This window comes from Peromyscus eremicus, chromosome 8a (assembly GCF_949786415.1).
Source record: "Peromyscus eremicus chromosome 8a, PerEre_H2_v1, whole genome shotgun sequence".
Taxonomy (NCBI): domain Eukaryota; kingdom Metazoa; phylum Chordata; class Mammalia; order Rodentia; family Cricetidae; genus Peromyscus; species Peromyscus eremicus.
The window spans coordinates 8174596-8193180 of NC_081423.1; positions in this window are offsets into that span (position 1 = coordinate 8174596).

Consider the following 18585-nt stretch of genomic DNA (forward strand, 5'->3'; position numbering starts at 1 on the left):
GGCTCATATGGAGGATCTATTTTTAGCTTTTTAAGGAATCTCTTTACTGATTTCCATAGTGGCAGGACTAATTTACATTGCACAATGGAATTTTATTCAGCTATAAAGGAAAAGGAAATTATGTTGTTTGCAGGAAAATGGATGCAACTGGAGATTATCATATCAAGTGAATGAAGTCAGACTCAGAAAGACAAATACCATGTGTATTCTCTCATTTTCAGATTCTAGATTATATATAGATGCATAAAACCATGCACATGTAAACGCCACGACAGTAGAAGCAAAAGTGTCTAGGGGAACAAGGGCTTAATGGGAGTGGAGAATGGAGAGAAAAGGGAGTGGATGGAATATGTGGGAACGCAAAATACAATGCACACTTGTGTGAAGATGTCCTTATGAAACACAGTACGATAGCAATGAGCACACACCACTAATAAGTGGATTTTCTGAATGGTTTTAATACTGTGTCTGTGCATGGACATGTGTGTGTATCACAGCACAGACCTGGATGAAGGAGGACAACTTTCAGGAGCTGGTTCCCTCCTTCCCACTGAGGACTCCAGGGATCAAACTTAGCTTCACATAGCAAGTGCTGTTTACCTCCAGAGCTATCCCACTGGCCTCTCTCTGACTTTGTTTTAAAAACTAAAGTCATGTAACCATCTCACTCTCTGGGTAACTTCCTGCTAGGGACTGCCTCACAAAGGGGCCATTTATGGTCAAGAAATACCCATTTATAGGACGTAATTACCCCCCAAAAGATGAGATGGAAACCAAAGTAGGGTCATTATGGCAGCAGAGTTGATGCAAGTAGAGAACATGGGACACAAAGGGGCGTTACCACACAAACAGCAACTGAGAGGGGAATTGGATCTGCATGTTCCAGGAGAGACCAAGCAGGGACCATGATGCTCTGGCTAAAATGGGAAGGAGAGGATTTCTTTGTATACATGAATGACATTCTTTTCTCTTTAAAGAGATTAAAAAATGTATGGTGGGGGCTGGGCGAGTAGCTCAGTTGGTAGAATGCTTATCTAGCATGCACAGAGCCCTGAGTTAGACCTCAGGTACTGCACAGAGCCAGGAGTGGGGGTGCATGTTTGTAATCTCAACACTCAGGGGACAGAGGTGGGAGGACCAAAAGTTCAAGGTTATTCTCCACTACATAGAGAGCTGAAGGCCAGTCTGGGATACAGGAGACCCTGTCTCAGAGAACACAGCACAAGGAAGAAATAACATGGCATTAAGCAAACTGTTTTAACCCTGGACTGTACTTAATATGAAGTACAAAGGTTTTCCCTCGGGGGTCCAGAATACACCATTTGGCTATTAGCTTTGATTCTTTGAGATATTAATTAGAGTAGATCAATGCTTAATATCAGCATTGTTTAGGTATCCAGCTTAGGTACAAATAATAAAACATTCTAATTTGCTGAAGGCTGGAGCATCCAGATAGACTACTCCCAGGATGTGTTTGATCTGATTAAACAAGACCACCACGGTCTAATGAAATCCCTCCAGTCACTAATCAGCAATGGTCCAATCCAGAAAATGCACCCTTTCTAATGAATATTGAAATTGGCTGTCATTAAGAGAGACCGCTCACAGGAGGGCAAGGAGATCGTGATCAATATTCATAGGGTCCTTGCTGCCTCATTGATTAATAGCCTTCAAGTGTAAAAGCCGGAATGGTGGTAATAAAGCATTATTTTTTGTGTGCAGGCTGACATGAGATGCTACTTAGATTTAAACTTTGAATTTATTTTTTCTGATCAAGTTCCAATACATGGTTAAGAAGGAAAATGCAATGGACTCGTTCCCTTCATCCTTTCATCCTCTTTCTCCCCTATCTTTTCCTCCTTCTCTACTTCCTCCTTCCCTCTCTCTTTTCTTTTCACTTTCCCTCTCGTTTCTCTCTTTTGTTTCCTTCCCTACTTCCTCCTTTACTTTTCTTTTTTCCAAGTCTGCCTCAAACTCATAATATACCTGTCTCAGCCCTTGAGTGTGAAAACACACCTAGCTAACAGGGTTCTGAAAACCACAGGAGAAGAGCATCCTGTGCATGCAGAGAATAGCATCCTGTACATGCACACGGGGGCTCATTCATTACCAGACAGGCTTTTCATGCACTCAAAGGGGAAAATAGTCTCTGACTTTGCATGAGATCCTACATTCACTGTGGTAAGGGCTTTCCCAGAGCTACTCATGATCTGTGATGGCTACAGTTCAGAAACAAAGCCTTTCGCCAGAGAGTTTACTACCGTATCTGCATACCTGTTTTTTCTCACACAGCCAGTTTTATCACCAGTACACTCTAAGCAATGGTCATGCTATTGGCTCTGGTTTGTCAACCCCGAACACATTGAATTGGTGACTCAGTGTGTAACCCACCCCTTAAATGGAACCACAATTCTTACCCCGGAACTCTCCTTTAAAAGGAATGCCAGCATTTTAAGGAGCTTTGAAAATCTATGACATTGAATGAATGCTGATTACCAGTGCAGACACTCATGATCCATGGATTTATATGTCTCATATAGAACTTTCTCTACTTTACATTCACCCTGCTCATGAAGCACACTTTAGGAAGGAGAATTCCAGCATGGGCCTTTGGCTCACCCCCTGAAAACTCATTAGACATTCCCTTTCTCAGACTGCAGTGGTAGAAATAAATTTCTTGGATCCAAGCTGCAGCTATAAAAGCAGGTCTACAATAGATCTTAACAAATGGAACTGGGAGATGTTCGTGAATAATTCTTATGGGATATATAAAATTCCTACCTATTAAATGCTGAAAAACAGCCATGTACCCCCAAATGTGCCTTGCTTTTTTCTTTAGGAAATTGAAAATGAGTTTGAATGTGTTCTATTACTTTCTTCTTATTTCTCCACTCAGAACAGGTGTGTGGAAAGATTGGCTCAAATGGCAAGTTCAAGTTCACTTTTTTTTTTTTTGGTTGTTTATGATAGAAAGCTTCATTTTCTGAATGCTTAGCTTAATAAAACCTAGTGTACAAGTTTCTTAAAACTAGTTCCTGCTTCTTTGTGAGCGAGGGGGGGAGTTATTTCACAGATAGTATGTTGCTTTTCTATGGTTTAAAAAAATATTTGTGTACATGTACGTGTGTGTTTTTGTTCTGCATTAGTGTGTGAGAGTGTGCATTCATGTGTGCACATGCAGGTCAGAGGACAGCCTTGGGTGGGTGACAGTTCTTGACTTTCGCTATGTTTGAGACAGGACCTCTTCTTTTATTTGCTGTACTTGTTTGGCTAGCTGACCAGAAAGCTTCTAAGGATTCTCCTATTTCTACACCCCACCTCCCATAGGAACAGCAGGATTACAGACTCATGCTATTATGTCCAGCTTTATGGGTTCTGGGGATTCGAACTCCATTCCTCAAGTTTACACTTTACCCACTGAGCCAACTTGACAGCCTGTTCTGTCAGTGCCTACCATACAAAGGCTGATCTTTTTCATGTTGTAGTTTTCTAGCAACTTGATGGAACTCTAACCAGATGGACTACTTGACATCACTCACCATATTGTATGTAATAAGAGCCCTCTGGCACTTAGTTCACTGATAAACTCTCTTTTCCCCCACCAGTGGGGTTACTCTTTATGTGCCCTAACAAACACTCTAGTGTCTGAGGACTCATAGTTATTTTACACTATACTATAACAACTTGATTGCCTGAGTGACTCCCACACCAGACAAAGATGTTAGAAAACCAGGAACACTCCCATGAGCAGACAAGAACACCCCAGAACACACCCAGCTTTCTCAAAAAGCAATTTCCATGAGGCCCCCTTCCTTTTGTCATTATGTAACTTCATGAGTTGTCTCCATTTTGCTGAAAATGAAAAATATCAAAATAGAATTAAACATATTCCCATCGATTCTCCCCAGACCTACAAAGCCAGTGGAGACAGAGATGCATGCACTGAGCAGCCGCTGCAGCTCCGGGCTGCTAGTGATTGACTTTTTGGCTAAGCTAAGCAAAAATGAAGCTAGTGACCAATTAGCTTTTCCCTTAATAGGATTGCATTGGGTGAAATAAACCAGAGAAAAGGAATGGAAGGGAAAACTGTCATTTAGTGAATTCCCAGATGTTGTCATTGTCCCTGAGACATACATCATAAATAAAAGAAAAGCCAAGAGTTCAGTGGGCCAGCACCTTGCAGGAAGGTCATGGGCCTTGTTGAAATGGCAGACTACTGAAGAGCAGCCTGGCTACCAGGATGCTGGCTATAAACACATCCCAAATCATTCCGCCAATTTGTGCTCCAGGGCAAAGTGGACTGTGGAGATTTTCAGAATGATCATCATAATAACTGCCACCCATTGATCTCATTTAACAAGCACTGATCTAGGGCTCATGCCATTCAAGTCCTCATATTCATCAGCAGAGTTGCATTTATGAACAAGACAGACTGAGAGCGAAGTACAAGTCAATGTAAAGAATAAATAGAGCTGTTAGAAGACAAGTGAGCAGGGTGTCATGGCAGAGAGTAAAGTAGGCCTAGGTCTCCTCTTTGAAAAGGTGACTTTCCAGCTGTGGTGGGAAGAATTAGAAGGTCAATATTCAATGAGAAGTAAAGGATAAATTTGGGAAGGTTTATCACAGACAGACTTTCAGGTGTGTGTGTGTGTGTGTGTGTGTGTGTGTGTGTGTGTGTGTGTGTGTGTGGCTTCATGTGTCCATGCACATGCATGTGGAGGCCAAAGCAAGACTTCTGGTGTCATTTCCCGTCACTCCCCATCTAACTACCTTAAGTAAGGGTCTCTCATTGACCCAGAAGCTTCTCAGTTTGGAGAGTCTGAATGGCCATCAGGTTCTTAGGTTGTCCCTGTCTCTTTCCCCAGTGCTAGGGTTACAGGCAAAGGCAGCTATGGTCAGCTTTTCACATGGGTGCTAGGGATGTGAACTCATGTCCCTGTGTTTGCACAGCAAGTACCTAGATGCCTCCTGAGACCAGCTCCACTCACTTCTAGGGTTTTTTAGCTGGGAAGGGAATGCAAGCTCGGAGTACTCTCAGAAAATTCCTTGGACTCCTGCTGGACTAACAAAGTGGAAGAATGTGCCCAGTGCAGATTTTCAGGAAAGGGTGATGGCAAGCATGTCTGTTGAGTTAGAAGAAAGGAATATTACTGGAAATGTGGCCATTGGATCTGATAGGACTACCTAACCAAACTGGGTAGGATTCAATCTTGGGACTACATCCACTAACTAGGGTTTATTTGGGTATATGTGAAGAAGTATGTTCACATGTATTCATCCCCTTCCCTCCTTTCATTTTCCTCTCTTCCTATCTTCCCATCCTTCCCTCCTTTCTTACCTTCACTTCCTCCCTACTTCCTCCCTTTCCTCCATCCATTTTCTCTTCCTCACCCTGCCTTTCTTTCCCCATCTGTATCTCCTCCTCTCTTTCCTTCCGTGACACTCCTATTATCTTACTTCTCAGTAATGTTCATGCTCAGACTTTCAAGTACAGAGTTGTCCCATAAGATATCATGCCCAGGCCCTCTCTACCCATCCTATGTACAGCAATGTCTAACATGTTGCTTCTTTAAGGTTAATGTAAACAAAGCTCAGTGGTTTCATTTCATTTTTTTAAGGAAATCTGGACCATTTCTGAGCATCAACAACTTCAGTGGAGAAAAGTATGTCTTTGTGAAATACATTGGTGCCTGACAGAAGATTGTGCTGAATTATTGGGATGCTGCAAGCTTTCAGATGGGTGCTTCCTGAAGCATGAAAGGAGTGTGTGAAGCTTTCCCTCTTCGTGTTTAAATGACTTTGCTTCTTACTTGACTACTTTCTGTGACCTTTTAGAGTGCTTCCTTCTTTATATTTCTTCTTGAATCTCTTAACCATTTTTTAAAATAGTCCAGCGACATCTTGTATGCGTTATCCACACTGAGCCTCTGCTCCCCAAGCTTCTAGCACATCTTTTCACTTGACCCTTCCCTATAAAGCCTGGTGATGTTATTATGCTCCCTGCCCTAATCCATCCATCTCTTCCTGTCTCTTGCCGCTCCAGAGAAAGCATAAAGCTGTGTATTAGTAAAGCATTCTACTCTGCTTTGCTGTATCTGTGTATGCACCTTTACTCGAGTGAGTGTGGGCATGCGAGTGCCACACTGCCCATATGGAGGTCAGAGGACCACTGCAGATGCCAGTCCTTGCTTTCCATCTTGTCTGGGATACGATCTCTTTATTATTCTTCACTGTACTCTAGTCTACCCCTAGGGCTTCTGGGGCTCCTGTTCTCTGCCTCCCAGCTTGCTTTAGGAGTTCTGGGATAGTAGAGGCATTCTACCATAGCTACTTTCACAGGGGTTCCAGGGATTTGAGTTGAGGTCTCTATGCCTGTGCAGCAATAGCTTTGCCCATTTCATCATCTCCCCAGCCACTTATTTCTCACCCTCAAGGGAAGCTGAGAGTTAGGACCAAGGACTTCTGTCTTTAATTCAGTTTCCTCCCCAAATGAATTGCACTTGGAAAGAACCCTGGTCTGCTGGAATCCCTGCAGAAACTGCCTTGTGATTAATGTTCTTCCTATTCTTGCATTGAGTTTTGCTTGGATAGAACCATGATCACATCCTATAATATTCACAGAGAAGGGAGGACTCTGGGAATTCTGCAGGCTTGAGTTCAGTATCCATTTCTTACTCTGTTATAGCTACGTGGCCTTGGAAATGTCACTGAAGCTCTCTGGTTTTCAATCTCCCAGTCTATAAAATCTGGTTGATATTACCTACCTTGATAAATCATGGAGGGAATTCAATTAAATGAGAACATGCATTTAAAACCATTGCACAGCCAGTTCTCTATTTAAGAGCACCATAACGATGATGTAGGGCTTCATTAAGCAAACCTTTACTGAACGCATTTGACGATAATACTTGGGGTGGGGGGAAGAGGAAGAAATAGAATGGGGCCCTTGATGTCCCTAGTAATAGGTGAATTAAAATTACAACCAGTTTCCTATTTTACCTTGGGGATGAATACAACCTCCTGTTTTGACCGAGAATATCTTTATTCACCCATATGACAAATATTTGTTGGGAATTTACATCATGCTGGCAAGTAATAGTGAATTAGGCCAGACCAGTGTTGCTCTTAAGAAAAGTCAAGTCTTCCACTTGCCATCCCCTGCAAGGCAGTGGGTCCTCTACCAGGAACAGTTGCCCCCAGTAGACCTCAGAGCATACCATGAGCCACGTTGGGTGTCATAACTTTGGAGGGAGGGGACTTTACTAGAAGTTCATGGTCAGAATGTGAAATGCTGTTCAACACCCCTCAGCAAACTAATACCTGACTGTGAAAAAAAAATCCCATCACAGGGAACAGGATAAGAATATGAGATAATTCATAATTAGGACAAAAAAAAAAAAAAAACAGCCAAGACAGAATTTACCAGTGCCTCCAGCTCTTGCAGAGCTGGAGGCATGCAGATATACTGTGAGTTCCTGGCCTCTGCCACAAGAAGAAGAAAGCATCCCTGGGTACTTGTGCTAGGTGAGGAAAGGAATGTGTACCGAATACCTATCTGTTCATGCTCATTCATCCCACTCTCTGTTGCTGACCAGGTGGCTGCTATGGCGTGCAGCTAGCATTCCTGGTTTTGCATTTCTTCCTTCATATCCAGAAGCTGCCCCTAGGGAACCCACTGCATCTGAATCGCTGCAGAGTAGCACTTCAGTAGAGATAGCTAGATAAATAATCCTGAATAAAATTGCATATTTTAAGTGCTTTATTAATACAGTTGGGCTGAGAGCATGCTAAATTCCTACATGATGGGGATGGAGGCGGTAAGGAGAAGGATAATGCCGTGACTTAAATGAGATGGGGCAGGGCAGGAAAATAAAAGAGCCATGGCAGATGGCTCTGGACTGAGTGCCAGACTTACACACAGTGAGGATAGACAGAGCTATGCAGACACAGGGCATGTGTTGTACTCTGCCTGGGGTGTGGCAGGAGAACCCCAGACCCACACACAGCATTGGCTGCTGTGTACATGAGTGGAGGGACATGCTACCGTCACTCCAGGCTACACAAACTCCAATGTCTTTAAGGCCCCCATGGTCATGTGAATAACCAAACCTCACCAGGCAGAAAGTTTGGCAGAAAAGAAGAAATTGCCAATTGCTGACGGAGAGGAGACATTTGTACCTCAACTGCAGTTTTTCATTCTTTTAGAGAGATGGAGGAAAGGTAGGAGTTTATACTCTCCATAGTACACTCACTTGCAAACACACATACCTACTATGTGAGCAAAAATCTTTGACTATGCATCTTTCAAAATCTATCTGTCCAGTGAGCACCATTTCTGTGAGCTCTGACTTGAGTTTGATTTTTAACAACATAATTTTTCTCAGGGTCTGGTTGGTTTTTCTTATAGTACTGTGGGATATATAGCCACAAGCATGCCCAGCAATGCTCCAGCATAAAGCTGTCTCCTTAGTTCTTGTTTTACATTTTCTTTTTTATTACAGAATCTAATTAAGTTGCCCAGGCTAGACTTGGACTTATTCTCTGACCCAAGCATGACCCAACATTCTCCTGCCTCAGCCTCCTGAGCAGTTATAGGTAGGGGCCAGGCACAGCTTGCTGAGAGATTTATCTGCAGAGAGAAATGCAGATAAATACATATAAGTTATGGGATGAGCTGAGCTTCTGGTTGACTCTGAGCTCAGACCTATCATTCTGCACTCTGGTTCAGAAATTGAGTCTGGGAGACCTGTCTCAGGAGTTGTCATGTACACAAGGTGTGCTAACTAGACAAATGGCTGGCTCTGTTTTTTTGCCAGATAAATCCACCAGATGGCTCTCCTCAAAGGGTTCCTCGCTGAGAGGAACAGTCACGAGAGATGGGAAGAAATTAGAGCTTTGCTCTGAGAAGGAATATTACTGTTTGAATGTAGAATGTCCCTCATAGGCTCATGTGATCAAGCACTTGATTTTCAGCTGGTTTGGGAGGTTGCAGAACCTTTAAAAGGGAAAGGCAGCCTGGGGAAAGTAGATAGCTGGGGGTGGTACCTTGAGTGTTTACATCCTTACCACATTCTTAGTCCAGATCCATCTGCCTCCTAGTCCTCCAGGACGTGAGCAAGAAGCCTCATGCTGCTGCCGTTGTGGCTGAGAACCACTGCCACTGTTATGTCTCCCCCACCATGATGTACTGCCCCCCTCAAGCTGTGAGCCAAAATAGACACCCTTTGAAGGTGCTTCTTCGGGGAGCATTTGATAATGCATACTAGCATTGAATAATCAACTCAGGTTTCTCCCACCACACGCACACCCCACTTATTCTTATCCACAGTGAACATTAATTCCCTTACACCCTTTATACAGGAACAGCACACTATACTCTAAAGAAATGCTCCTTCCTCCAGCAGGTAACCTTCTGTTGGGCCTTACACTTTCTGAGGCTACATCATCTGGCCAGGATTTCTCAGGCTCCTGGGCAGTGCCATTAGGTCATTGTTATCAATGACCCAGTGACTTTTAGGGCCATGGAGAAGGTGCTCTTTCATTCTGTCCAGTCCTGGAAAATGGACATGGTCTTAGTCTGCACTTGAGGGTAAGTATCTTGCCATCATTTGTGGAAAATGGTACCTAAAAATGGATACCAAGAAAAGCAGACACTAGAGATAGAGCAAGCTGCAGTCTTGAAGATGTTACGTGGTTATACCAAGTGGGGACATGATTGCCACAATTTCAAATGTATACTGAATTCTGATTTGGACTAAAGACAATTATGTTATGATTTCTATCTTTATAACTTTAGAACGATGAGAAGAATGGAGCGTTCAATTCTACTCTGGCCTAGTTACCTTTTAAGAAAAGACCTAATCTCCTCATCTAGTGGGGCCTGTGAGAAGAAGACGGTGTGCGAAATTACATCCCTATTCATGCTTCCCGTCCTAGGGTTGCTCTTTAGACCACACAGGATGATGATGATGAAGATGATGACAATGACAACAATGAGAATGGTGACAACAGCAGTCCCTCTTTAGAGCATTCACGCGAGTCACTTGGCTCTGTTTGTTGTCACTGCATTCAATCCTCACAATAGTTGAAGGACTCAGAGTACATCACAAGCATGTCTTCACCCAACATCTGACATTTAGCAGAGGCTTGATGAAACTCGATTCTCCCTACATTAGCTAGCTTCCTCCACTGTCGTGGGAACCTTGTTCCTCTAACTAAAGTGCACAGAATTACCTGAAGGTTCTGACTCACTGGGCATGGCCTGAGAGTCTGTATTCTTAGGCAGCTCCTGCTGGTCTTCAGATCATACCTTTCATGATGAGGTCCTTGGTTATTGACAGCTATGCAATCACAAGAATCCTATTGAAGGGTTTATAAATATTCAGGTTCTTCCTAAACATAGCTTATTGAATCTTTCTATTTAATTTTAACAAAGAAACATTTCCATTTTAAGATATGCTGTCTCTACGATCAATGTGCAAATCTAACAGTTTAGCATCCCAAGGTCCATCCTCCTCCCACATGAGTGAATTCAGGAGTGCTACTAAGAAGGCTGGGTGTAGGTATGTTTACAGGACAGTTTTTGGAGCCAAGACTGAGAACCATAGGCTGGAGATGACTAGGGAGGGACGTTATAGCTCAAAGGGGATAACAAGTCTTGCTAATTCACAAGGGCAGAACTCAAGTATCCCCGAAATGTATGGATTTACTGAAACGAACCCTGTTAAACTTACCACTAACATCGAGAGAAGCACATGCCATCATTGTATCAATATTCAGCCATTTTATCCCTGAAATATTAGTACTTGGGATCTTTTCCCATTAAGTTAATGCATTAAGTAAACTTTCCAACTGAGACATCTTTAGCAAATGGAAGAAAATATTACTTGAAAATGTCAATCTTGCAAAACTCATAATATCCCATGTTTTGACATTACTTACCCACCACAGAGGACATAAATTAAAAAATACAATAATAATATACATTTTACAGATATGTTTATAATTCATGTTACTATAACTTTGCATAAGATATAATCAGAATAGTTAGTAGTGTCTAACCTACTGTACACTCACTTTTAACTTGATATATTTAAACTATAATGTGTGCTAACTAACCAGCATAAGATATACAGATTTTATTGAGAAAATATTAGTTGTGAAATCATTTCTAATACATAAAGATGAAAACAAGACTTCTCAGACTTTGTTCCCTAGCCCTCACCATCTCACCCATGTCCTACAATTCTACATGTTTGTGTCTCCTACAATATCCACTATTGTTCACAAAGTGGGGACTCTGACTTAACACATCTTTAACTCTGAGCTAAGACACTAAAATGAATGGTAGCATGTTTAAACTATCTTGGAGGGAAGCCCGGAATCCTGGACTAGGAGGGAGTGTGGATGCACCTGTAAATCAGAGTTTTGATGTATCTTTCATTCAGGTAAGGCTCTTTGGTACTATCCATTACATCCTGTCATAGTTCTAGCTTGCAAATGCTAATTTATCATGATTAAGTGAAATGCATGTTTTCATTTGCTGTCTTTTTACATATCGTATCACTATAAACTCTCCCTATAATGACCCGTCAATCCCTGAAGCCTGTTCTACCACTGATTATGGAGGTTCAGAGAAGAATCTGTTTACACGCTCTAAGACTAAGGAGGCATTGGATTGCAAACACACATGCATGGATTCCTCCAGTCTTATCCTCATGGCTCTGGTCTCAGGCTTCAGCTCTTGAGCTGACTTACAATGAGTGGCAGCTTTCTTTCTCTGGATGGTCACTCCTATTCATCAGCCTCTGATCCTTGAAGATGCAGCTTCCCTAAATCCATTCCCTCTGACAGCTGGCTTCCTAGTTGCAGATGCCCTCCCCGACTCCCACCAACCCCTCCCCCTGCCGTGTGTCCTGTGCTCTCTAGCTCAGTTCTATTGCATTCATACAGATTTGTGCTAGTTAAGACGGGACCTCACAAGGGAAAGGTTGCTGGGCAAACCAACATAGGAAAGGGTGGCAGGCAAGCAGCCATTTCAGTAAACTGCTGAACTATGTCTATAAATGGAAAGTGTTGTGGTGAGGACACTGGACAGCCCCTGGTGCTGGTTTCTGCCTGCCTGCCACTTACACAATTATTGGTACAGAGAAAGTATTGTATGGCCGGCATTGGGCTTAACCTGGCACATAGTCTCAAGCCATCTGCATGACTGTTCTACGAAGTAAAAGGCTCGCAGGTACTAAGAAGCTTGTAAGAAAGAACACAGCACACAACCCACAGAAGGAAGATTTGAACCCAGGCAGAACAGCCGCCAGGACCCAGGTGCACAACTCCACACAGCTCACTCCTTTTCTACCTCCCTTGGGTCCCATTATCAAGAGAGCTTTAGCATGCACTGGGTTGTCACTTCCCTGCATTACCAACATTTCAGGGGGGACAATTCATTTTGACAGAGCTCTGGGCTGAAGTGTGCCCTAACATCTTAGACAGAATGAAGGAGGAAAACCCTCATTGCTGAGCAATGTATTCGTAATTGGTGCTGACAGAAAAACTACCTACACAGTCAATGTGAGACTCTCCACACTAGGTCCCTGTTTGCCTGTCAAATGCAGTGTTAGATCTTTAATTGCCTGGGCTCATTGAGCTCATGCAAAGTAAACAAGCTCAAAGAAGCAAGGAAGGGCCTTTGTGGGCCACCTGCCCTGTGGCATGGGCATTTCTATAGCACTCTGGATTCCAACTGGGCTTTTGAAAGGAACATGTGTGTGTGTGTGTGTGTGTGTGTGTGTGTGTGTGTGTGTGTGTGTTAGCTGAAATATTCACCAGTGTCTTTTGTAAGATCAGCGGCAAGGACTGACACACAGTATTCAAAACTTGGCTTCATGTCTTCACACAGAACTGTTAGATGACTGGCAGGCTGGCTAATGATTTAAAAATAAAACACAGCCTCTTTCCATTTTCTGTGCAGGAGAAAACCCAGGCTTAGAAGCCTCAGCGGCCCTTCTGCTGTTTTCTACCCATTTTGTCGCTGGACATGCTGAGATGCGAGCTCTCCTGGATCTGTGAAGATGAATCAGCCTCCTCTGGGGAAAGAGATCAATGTCTTGGTCATCAGCATCTTGACTTTCTCTGATCACACCTCTGAGAGGCAGGACTGTTCCGATGGAATAACTGGTTTCAATGGACAGTAAGCCAAGTAGAAATTCTGAAGTACTTCTTAAAGTGTGTGTGAGACGGGGAATTTAAAAAAAAAAGGAGGTAGAAGGCAGAGGTTTCCATTTCGTAATTAGCCACATCACCTTCTGAGAGGCACCTGCAGACCGGGAAGCCATTTTTCTGGAAAATTCCAAATGATTTCTTGACCTCCCTACAATGTGCCACATTGCCTTCTGAGCAGCACCAGCTGGCTGTGAATTTCCAAATGATTTCTTGACCTCCCTACAGTGTGCCACGCAGGTGTTTTGATTTTTATTCCTTAAAATGTAGAGGTAGCACATTATAAGACACTGAAAGAGGAGCCACAGAAGAAAACACAGCTTCTTAACTCAGAACTGACATGGTCACACCAGTTCTGGTCTCCTCTCAAAGAGCAGGCCAATATACACCTGACCATCATAGAGCCCGTCAGATAGATGGAGTTCCTCACTGCCAGGGTTGGGAGAGTGAAGGATTGTTTTTTTTACCTGGGCAGGTTTTCCTTTCTCATTCTCTGAATACGAGTGGACTAAAATTTCCAAAACACAAGTGCTGGAAATGTTAGAGAGGAAGCACGGACTCCTCAAAATAGAAGCATCGTGAGTTAGTAAAATGTCCATTCAAAATGTTCACTTTGGGGCCACCGTGATCTGTTATACAGCAGAAACCGACTGCAAACTGCACTGTGAGCTGGTATCTATGATGACTAAGAGGCCAGGGAATCACAATCCGACCAAATTGCACTCCCCAGTCCTCAACCATAGGCAAAGATCCTGCACGAAAGGAAGATGGAGTTTCAGTCTCTATAGAAACTGGTGTGCTGTGTGGTTTTTTCCTATGGACGTATGAATAAATGTCTAATCACTTGAGGTACTGCATGGGTGACAGACCGAGGAAAGATTTCACCGAAGTCTAGCTTGCTGAATCATTGAGTTAACTGAGTTACACACAGGAGCATGGGTGAGGGCTCACTTACAGGAGCAAGGATGACTAAGGCAGTTGCATCACAGAAAAGCACACCCCAGCTGGCATTGCTGATGACTCATAAAAGCTACATCCCCAAGGTTCACCGAAAGACTGGCAGTCTCATCTCCCCCAGCGTTGTTTACTGTTGATATAATCTTGGTCAGAGTCCTTGTGAATCTTTCAACTTTCATAGCTTCCTAGAACTAATAATAAGTCTGAGTCTTAGGAGACCCCTTCTTTCTCTATAATTGAGCATCTCAATTCAACGGAAATATCTACATGACACTCTGAGTCTTCCTGGAGACTACTTTGACATTAAGGTCATCACAGGCTGGTGCACTATGCAAAAGCCATACCTGGTCAAATCTCAGAAAATAAGTTAGGCAGCTACCATGTTGGCTTCATGATGAAGTACTTTAAACACGTCTTGGGGAGGAGGGCAGTTTCTTCTGTAGCATGGCAATGCCTTGCTGTTTCTTTGAATGAAAATGGATTAAGTTTTTACACTGAATACAGGGAAGCATGGCATAAAAGATGTGGAATTTGGAAGCAGAATTATAACTGTCATCATGAGATGCTGGAGCTGAGGGATGCAAAGGATCAGAGTCACCACTGGCTGCCATATTGAATTATCCTTCTCTCACTTGAGAATGAGCTCCTGACCAAGGCTGCAATTGTCAATAAGAGGAAGAAGAAGGGTAGCAGAGCAGTTGTTGGATATGTTAGGTTTTGTTTTGCTTGGCATTCATAATAAATGTTCTGAAGTTAAACATATGCATTCTTCAACTCCGTGGGAGACATTCCAGTTTTTAAATGCTGACTTATCTGGACCAAATAAACCGCAGTAACAAAACCATCTGAATTTAGGTTACTAAGCATCATAAGACAGTAACTGAACCTGCCTGCTTTCTACTTTTGATGTGATGTATATTGCTTTGGTCGGAAAACTTCCTTGCACCAATGAGCTTGCTCTTTCAGAAACGAGGAAGCTCCTTTGGTGGAAGGTCATGTTTTCATCTTAGAAACAGAGAAAAATAATTAAATTACCCATCTGGCTTTCTCAAAGGAGTGGAATGTTTCCAGTGACACAGTAGCAATTTCCTCCCTTCTGTTTCCATGGTGTACTTGGAGCAGGGATGAATGGCGACAATCCTATCATGTGTGAAAATAAACCCGCCTCCCTTTTTCTTCTTTCTAGAGCAGCTCCATCATAGTTTTCAGGCCCTACAAAATGCTCAGTCTCTGATATTTGTTTCCAATCACACATTACATCCTTTAACATACCTAGAGGTAACTTTCAGGAAAAAACACATTTATAAATGAGCACCATTGCAACGGCCGGCGGCCCCTTCCCCCCAAACTTCTAACTATGCTCATCAATTACTGGTAACAGAGCCCAGCGTTGGCAGTGTTTACCCACCATCCTTTCTGAGTTATTCAGCTCGATCTTGTGGCTCATTAAAAGCATCTCTATTTATTTGCTGTGTGTTACAGTCCTTAACTTTGGCACAACACGCCAAAAGAAAGCCCATTTTACTTTTCCCTGTGGTGTTAATTGGTAGAGCATGCTGCCTGGCTCTTCATTAATTATGTCAATGTGTATGAAACTTCCATTTTCATGGGGGTGAATTAACAAGGCCTCTCTGAGCAGGGCTGACAAGAAGCCAGCCAGACTGCTTGCAAGGCGGGGAGTAACAAGACTGCTGGTGGCCAGCGCCTCGCTCATTTCCAAAAGGCTCACTTTGCCGGCCCCAAGCCCTTCTCACTTCGCCTTTTCTTGTGACCGTCAGCATGTAACAGGCGATACTGTGAAAGCAATGATCCTGCCCTGCCAGGAACAGCCATCTCACGTGCTTCCTTCACCCTTGAGAAGAAGAAGTGTTCAATGTCCTGACTGGACATAGGAAGGGGGAGGTGGCCAGTGGTTGGCCCACCAAGATACAGCAGACATCACTGAAGCTGTGAGGAAGAGCCCTGACAGATCACTGCAGCAGAAGGGAATGAATGAAAGGCAATCCCCCCCAAAAGCTCCTTCACTTCACTCTGAGGTGACTGTCAAAGACTTGCATATTGTTAGGAGTAAAAGGGTGCGCTCACACATGTACATGCACATGTAAATGCACATATACAAATAAGTACACATATGCATACATGCACACATACATACATTCTTATGCACACATACACAAATATCCACACATATACATATAGACACATCTATACACATATATGCATATGCACATATATATCATGTGCACATACAATATACAAATATATATGTATAAACATATGTATACACAGGTGTGTGCATGTAAACACACAAACATCTATGAAATATAACCCTAAAACCTGAGTCAAATCACATATTCTGCTTAACAAAATCATTCAAATTTGTTCTAGGTTGGGGTATAGGTGAGGCACAGAGTATTTGCCTAGCACGTACAGGTACTGGGTTCTGTCTGTAACATGAATAGGCACTGGGTTCTGGCCCCAGCACTGTAAGAAAGAAAGAGAACTTGAGAAGAAGGCCCCTACTGTCTTGCTCAGTCACAGCAAAGGCTGGTGTGAGTGTCAATCACTCAGGTGCCACTGTTCCCTCTGACCACACTTGTAATCTCTGTGGTTGGGAGCAGCAGGGCACCCATCTCTCTGGCTCTCTCAGGATCTCTATCACTTCTCAAGGTCATGTCTGCTTGTCCCATAGGACACAGGCACACGTGTTAAAAGACAAGAAAGCCAGACATACATTGTATTGAGCAGCTTATCTGTATTGGAGCAGGTTTTTCATGGTGGCCACATTGTGTGTTCTATTAAGGGAAGAGTGTGTGAGGCAGAAGATGTATCGAACGGAGGAGAGAAAAAGAGAACATAAAACTTAAACTATGTTTCAATTTCCTGTGGAAAGAATCTAAAGGCCTAGTGATGTGGATGGTCCATTCTGGCCTCAGAAGCAATGTCTGTGGGAACACAGGCAGAGACATGTTCACAAAAGTATGAGCACACAACACACAAATATGCACACATACAAATGGACATATGCATATGGACACAGTATTACAAACATACACCCATATTAACATGCACACATACACAATCATGCATGTGTACATGCAAACAAATTATACACACATACATACATATACATACATACATTATATATATATACATTATATACATATATACACACAAACACAATACATACACCATAAACAAGGCATGTGCACCCTGACTAACACATGATACCAGATATTTTCCTCTTCCACACTCCATCTTATTTTTTTGATATAGGGCCTCTAGTGAGCCAGATGCTTGTTGATTGGATAGAATGACTAGCCAATGAGATCCAGTTATCCACCTGTGTCTGTCTGTCTCCCAGTGCTGAGATTATAGGCATGTATCACTGTACCCAACCTTTTACAAGAATTCTGAGACTCAAACTCAGATCTTTATGCTTGCATGGCAAGTCCTTTACTGAGACTCCTCAACCCCCTGAGCTGTTCATTTTCTCAACAATTTGAATGCCAATATAAAACTGAGTCCTCTATAGAGTCCCCTCATGGTCAAAATGGGAAAATCATGATCATATGATAGGATCATTGGAAAGAATAAACAGCAGGATTAAATATTAAACATGTATTTGTGACAAAATGATACCAACCAACAATGGCTTTCCTAATAGATTGTGCCCCCAAGAGAAGGGGATAACCATCAGTAGGTTAGGTGGGTGGGATGCTACTGTCATCCATTGTTTTACTGAGCTCCTCACTCATGGTAACAGCTAATGTTCACCAGGGAGAGATAAGTAGACATGTGGGTGGGGTTCCTGCTGATCACAAACAAGGCACCTGGACTGACCGAACAAAAATACAGGAACATGACTCACTGTAACTGGGGATGTAACCCGGTGCCAGGAAACTTGTGAGTAGATGAATAAGACAAGGTACTTTCATGCATTAGCATCTTCCCTGGAGATACACACTGGAGCATAGGTCACAAGGCAACATGACACTGTTTGAGAGAAGCTGGCTGAAAAAAGGCAAACACCAAATGATTCTATCTGCATGGAGCGTCCAGAAGAAGCAAATCACAGAGGGAAGTAGCTTAGTGTTTGCCTGAAGTTGCAGCAATGGGAATGAACACTAGTGGACTCTACGATGTTCTTTGGGGTCACGAAAATGCTCTACGTTTTTCTCTCTCTTAATTTGAGAGGTTTGAGACTATGAGTCAAATTTAGAATGGTTGTGGAGATGGCTTTTCAATTCAGCCAACACTACAAAACCACTTCATTCCATACTTAAAGTAGGCCAATTTTATAGTATGTAAATTACATCTCAATAAAGCTGCTTATAAAACAAACAGAAATCCTCTTACAAGAAGATGCGCTACCCAGACCATGCGCTACCCAGACCAGTCTTCCGTGTG